Source organism: Sciurus carolinensis, unplaced genomic scaffold (genome assembly GCF_902686445.1).
Source record: "Sciurus carolinensis unplaced genomic scaffold, mSciCar1.2, whole genome shotgun sequence".
Lineage (NCBI taxonomy): Eukaryota > Metazoa > Chordata > Mammalia > Rodentia > Sciuridae > Sciurus > Sciurus carolinensis.
In genome coordinates, this window is record NW_025920764.1 from 1 (window position 1) to 6,481 (window position 6,481).

The 6,481-nt window shown below is 40.2% G+C and overlaps 1 pseudogene; it reads right to left on the reverse strand.

Moving 5' to 3' along the window:
- Nucleotides 1-1,646: 1,646 nt before the first annotated feature.
- Nucleotides 1,647-2,730, reverse strand: LOC124975894 (beta-1,4-galactosyltransferase 6-like; annotated as a pseudogene).
- Between the last annotated feature and the right edge of the window lie 3,751 nt (nt 2,731-6,481).

Below are 6,481 nucleotides of genomic sequence, written 5' to 3' on the forward strand. Positions count from 1 at the left end.
ACGTTTTTCACGTGTAGAATTCTACCATTCTTCATTGTCGTTGAAGATTCACTTTATTACGTATACAAACTTTTGTTTTAAATTTATGAAAATAACCAGACCTGCTGGTACATGCCTATAATCTAAGAAAAGGGAATCCTAAGTTTGATGCCTACCTCAGCAATTTCAAGTGACCCTTAGCAACTTAATGAGGTACTGTCACAAAATCAAAAAGCAAAAAGGACAGGGGACATAGCTCAGTAGTAAAGAATGGCTTGGTTCAAGCCCAGTACACCTACCAAAACTTTGTGGTATTTGCCATGGAAACTTTGCCTGATTTTAAGACAAATATACTTGGTATTAGGTAGTTGGACCTGTCTTCCAAAGTGTCATATTGTAATATCAGTACATTTAAATAACTGAGAATGCATGTTAAGATAACTCTATTAAATCATACTTTTAACACGAAAATTTTAGTAATTACCCAATATCTTGAAAATAAAAAAGAATAGTTTGAATGAAATTAGCTTACATTAAAAAGTCCTTTTCAAATTTGAAATTCGACAAGTATGAAAACTAAAATTTGGTTTTGTCTATTAAGCATTTATCTTCTTAAAATAGTATATTTAATATCTTATCCAATAGTACAGTTCATCTGTATAAGTACTATTGGGTTTTCTGTAGCTCGTTCTTTAAAAACAAACCAAATTTTTTAAAATGAAGATACTGGTTTTATTAGCTCTTCTGAACCAGAAGTATTAAAACTCTTATTCACTATGCATATAAAAAGTACAGTGTATAAACAACCTTGTAAACCTTTTTGGAGGCAAAAAATCCCTGACACACCAGGGTAGAGGAAAGAAATTCAACGTAAAGAGGCCCTTACAGCATGTCAGATCACAACTTTTCAGATTTTCTTGGTAATACTCATGTACTATACATAAACAATATTGTTGTGATTTAGCAAAATCTGATGAAATTGCAAGTAAGGTTAAAAAAAAACCAGGTAATTCTGGTAGTAAGAAAAGCTGTTTAAGTCCCTTCTTTTTTCCCTTTAAAGCCCTACAAAAGTTGTGACTTCTTCCATATGAGAGGCTGGGAATCAAAAGCTGAACCCTGTGTAACAAGTTGCTCTATTAATTTACTGTCAATTATTGACTGTTCCTTCATCTCACACAAGTGTTAAGCTTTGTTTAGTTAAATAAACTTACAGTGATTTTTCCCATACAAATAAAAATGTCCATAAAAATGCAATGAAAGTATAACCAAATACGTGCAAAATTGTGACATGTTATTTCTGAACAATATGAACACATTAAATATATCACATATGTACAAAGCATGCTTAAATGGAAATAAAAGAATTCTCTTGAATTAATTTATGGAATTCAGTATAAAAAACTTTCTCTTTTCTTGGAATCTCTCAACTTCTAATCTTCAGTGAGGGCTCTTTATTTTGCAGTGCTGGCCATGGGGCATGTGTGGAAGCAGAGAGGAGGGGCTTAAGAAGGATGAATGTGTCTAATCCCACAGTGTCAACCTTGAGGACTGCTGGCTCTTCTCAGAGATGAGGGCACTGAGACATCTAGTCGCTGACCTCCACTAACACTGCACTCCAAGTTTGTGATCCAGAACTCTGCTCTACTCTGCCAGGAGAGCTAATTCTTTTAACAGTCTTGGATTGGAGCTAACTCTTATATTAGGCTCTCAGATATATTTGTATACAACTTATCAACCAGTATTTTTGGTGTGTATAATAAATTGTTCAACCTATTATGTACTGACGCTCCTTAGAATATCATAGTGATTTATACTGCCTAAAAACTGGACTTCCCTGGGTGATGATGAGGAATGGACTTTTATTTTCCTAGGTCTCCCTCTGGGCTTGGTAATTACATCCAGCATAGTGAACTAGGTTCCAAAGGTGATCACCTTCTCTTCTCCATCCTCAGAAGGCATTAGGAAAAGAATGGATGTTTCTCAACTGTTTCCACTCACATAACCAAAAAAACTTTTCATATTTCGGAATATATGTATATTTGTCCAGCTTTGCTGCAAAGTGACGGGGCATTTCTCCATATCCGTAACAGTTTTGGTCAATTTCAGGTAGATGATCCACATCATGGAAGACCATGCAGTCAGTCCTAGATGTTGTCCTTCATGGCCTCCTTGAAGCCCACTTGAAGAGCATCACAGGATTAAAAGGTTGTGTGCCACTCTGTTCAATGACATAAAAGGCAAATTCCTGCTGCTGTTTCTGAAGCATTGGAATAAAAATTAGGAAGATGTTCATGGTGTTGTGGAAAGGAATGAGAATTACTACCTTCCATCTGGGTTTACAGACTTTTGGCTTCCAGTGACCTCCTGGCTCAATATCCAAATTGTTAGAGAAGAACTGATGAACTTCATCAAAACTGATTCCCTTGCACTGACCTGAAGAATCCCCGCATGTTAAGGCAGCTTTAGCTGACAGGGAAGGATTGGTGAATACGTGAAGTTTTCTGGGATATACCTTGCTGTTTGAACATGATTGTTACTTGAATTATTGCCTATAGAATAATCTTTGCCATTGATGGTGGCGTTTTATTTGTGCACAGCCTGATCATGTCCTATAGTTTTCACATTTTCTGTCAGTATTATCCCTGGAGCTTCTGTCATAGTGAGGTATGTGTTTCCAATACCCAGATCCCGAAAGATGATGTAGAGACAAGGCCAGGAGAGGGAGAAGAGGTTGAAGTATAGGGTGAAGCAATTTTAGGCCCACATTACGCTGGAGCACAGACAACTTCCTTCTTCTAGCCAGCATTTCAGCTGTGCTCTCAGGAGGGATTTAGGGCCACCTTACAGGGCCTAAACTTCCATAAAATGCTAAGATCCCCATGGATCCCCCAGTTTCTGCGCTGAGAGGCTCTGGGAAGAGGGTCCTGGCAGATGCAGGAAGGAACAAAAGGGAGGAAGATCGCGAAATGAATGGGAGACCAAGAGCAGGGAGAAGAAACTCAGGAGGGCTAGTGGGGAGGGCTAGGGGGAAGGGTGGAGGTAGAAGAGGAGAGTCTGGGCAGGGGTCCTGATGAAGCTGAGGAAGGGTGAAGCCCTGCATTCTCTCTGCCTGGCAGCGGTGGGAGGAGGGGCTGTACGTGGGTAGAGATGCTGACTGCCATCCAAGGCACCATGTGGAGAGGGGCAGCTCACTGTAGCACACCAGGTTACCCTGGGCTCTAGGTATTCACCCAGGACACAGTCCCAAGCTCAGGGTCTGACCGCCCATGTTGGTTTGGCTGGCCTGCACCGCCTTCTCTGGGCGTCGGTGTCCAGGGCCTGTGCAGGGTTAGCATGGGTGCCGGTGGCGGCAGACTCACTGGATGAGCGAGGGCCCCCGGGGGCTCTGGAGGTGGATGAGCTGGATGTTCACCGCGGTGCAACCTCCACCTTATCCCTCCCAGGACCCCAGTGCCCTGCAGGACACTGAGGGAGCCATGTCCAGGCAAGAGCTGCATCCTGGTCAGCTGCCAGCATGCTCCGGCTCTAGTTCCTGCAGCTGCCTGCTGCCCTGGGGCCTAGAGAGCGACCAAAGCAGCGACTTTAACAGCACGCAGGGGTCAGATGGCCCCATGGGCGCCACCACTGGGACACCAGGCAAAGATCGGCCAAGCCACGCGTGCAGGGAAAAGAGGTTGGGAGAGCAAAGAAAACTAAAATTTATTTTAGATTCAGAATAAATATATATGCAAAGAGCTGTCATTTAATATGTGAGAAATTTTTAGGTCGTGGGAATTTTAAGATTATATTCCACTTACATGAAATTTTAAAACAAAACTGTTTTCCAGGTATTTGAATTAATCTTGCCTTTTCCATGACACCTGCTGATGAATCAGTTGTTATGTTTATGGTCTGACTCATCTCATGTAACATGAAGTCATGTTTGAAGATAACCGTGATTAGATCTAAAAAAAATTATGCAAAAAGAAGAAATTGATTTAATATGTCATACATTGTGAAGAGAAAGTGAAACACACACATACACACACACACAATCAGCACAGAAACCAGGCAGAGAGATCCATAGTTAAGAAGCTTTATTTGTCAGTCAGAGCATGACAAAGGTCACCGCTCAGAAAAGGTGAGAGAAGGCAGGGAAAATCTGACTCTGAGATATTTCATAACACTGCTTGTGTAAGATCGCCTGAGCCATCTGTGTGAAGCCTTTTGATGGGCTATTCCTCATATGAGTTGCCTGTGGAAAGCCTTGCAGTGGGTTGTTAGCACAAACAAGGTGGTGAGGGGGAGGAAGAGCTATCTGCTAACTTTTGTTTCCTCGGCAAGCACCTATATAGGACAGGAAAGTGAAACATTTCTAGGGCAGGAAAGTGAAACTTATTTTGTAAAATGGAGATAAGGATTTAATAATGGTTGCACAGATGTTAAGCTTTGGACCTAATACATCTTAAAATGGGAAAACTAAGATTATATTGGACTTATTTTTAAACAAAGCTGTGAAGATGGCAGGGCACAGAAAGGGATTAAAACAAAATGTCTCCATGGCAATTTAAATGAAGAACTGCACAGTTCACATCGCTGGGTACAATTTGTGTAAGGTCACATGAGCACCCTGACAAAATGCTCCTTGTTCTTCAGCTCAGCTCATTCCTAGGTATCTGCAATGTGTCTGAAATTCAATAGGAATTTAAAATCATTCTTGGTTCTAAATTCTCAAAATGTTTCAGCATCAGCGATAAGCAAATGTAAGTAAATTAAAATGATCTGAAATTATTTCAGTGGGAACAAGCATATATGACATTTGAATCTACTGTATATGAATTTATACCATTTTGTAAAACTTCTAGTTCAATCATATTGAGCAATATACTTTACAATTATAAATAATGTCTTAAGTGTATTATGTATATCAGAGGAACAGTTTCAACTCTGAAATTTTGGGAAACTTTCTAAGATAAATTTGTGAAATTAGTATGTGATGTCTAATCTAAAATAAAGTGTTAACAATTTAATTCTCTCTTATTATGAAAAAAAATATACTGTTAGGTTAAGCATTTGACTAGGGGTATGGTCAATGGAAGAAATATCAACAATCAAAACATCTCTTTTATAATTCAACCAAACTGTGTAGCTGAAGGAAATGTGGTCAGGTGAGGCCAGGGATGGAGAAGGAAATATTACCCTTCCAAAGGTCTTGCTGTGTTCCTGATTAACACCTAAGCTACTATGGAAGCATCTCCAGGATGGGAGATGAATCTGCTCATGTGTTTTTTGTCTCTTCCTCTCAAATGTTTAGAAATGTTAGTTAAGATGGGTGGAGGTGAGAACTAATGTGTCTAACAAGGACTGTTTGTCTATTGATCTAGTGTTTGAAAGTCAATCCCACTAGATTCCCCACTGTAAAAGTGGTAGGAAGTCACTTTGCATTCAGTACCGGGACTGTAGAAAGGATGTTTCTCATATTCATAAATCAGATAATTGCCAGGGTTACTCTAGGACATGATGAAAACGTACCAACTTTCCTATTTTGACACAGAATGGAACTGGAAACCAAGCTGTGTTCTACTCTAGAGAAGAGTCAAAGAATAGGGAAGTCCCAGAAAAAGTCCTGTGCACACACATCCTTCTCTCCAGGGAAACCAGAAAAAAATCACGGGAAATTCACTATCCATTTGCACCTAATATTGTGGTGCTCCTCTGGCATCAGTGGTTCTCAGCCCTTGAAACAAGTAGGGTCATCTGGTGATCTTTCACAAAAAATATGGATGGATATGTCACAAGTGTCATAGGGAATTCTTGAAATGCAATGAATGCATGGTAGCTGGGAATCTTTGTTTGAATACAGATTGCGAATTGGAAGTTTTCAGAATGACTGTTCCTTCTGGTTTGGGGACCATAGGTAGAGTAACAAATCTCACACCCACTGAATCTGAACTTCCCTGTTGTTGAGATGCTTAGCAGTCCAATGTTAAAAGTCTCGGCTATTTCCAATGTACAGTTCATCTTGTCACTCACTTCATTGCTTGACATTGTCCAGGTTGGAGAGTTTGATATGAAGATCAGTAGGGTTATTCCTGTGGGTATCAGCTGAGTTGAACACTCTGGCCTCCTTGTCTGGGTACCAAAGATAATCCTGACTACATAAAATGCTATCAGACCCCATAACTCTGGAGGAAAGTGACACATTAATGAAAAGACTATGGCAGGTCTGGGCAATAAATTGCATTGTCCTATCTTGGTTGATTCCCTTGATGGCTTCAACACTCTTGGCTTCTTTGTGACATCTTCCCAACTCTCAGGATTTCTTCTCATCCACCATGTAAGGAGAAGACTTCTGACTTCTGCATGGTGTGTGGAGCACAGATTAACTTGTCCTATCCATCTTTGAAACTCTCTTCCTTCTTCCTTTTCAATATACATCCCTCTTGTTTAATCTTCTAAATTGCAATCAGACACAGATCAGTCACCTGAGAGCTTCTTTTAGTATATGTGTGGCAACACAAAG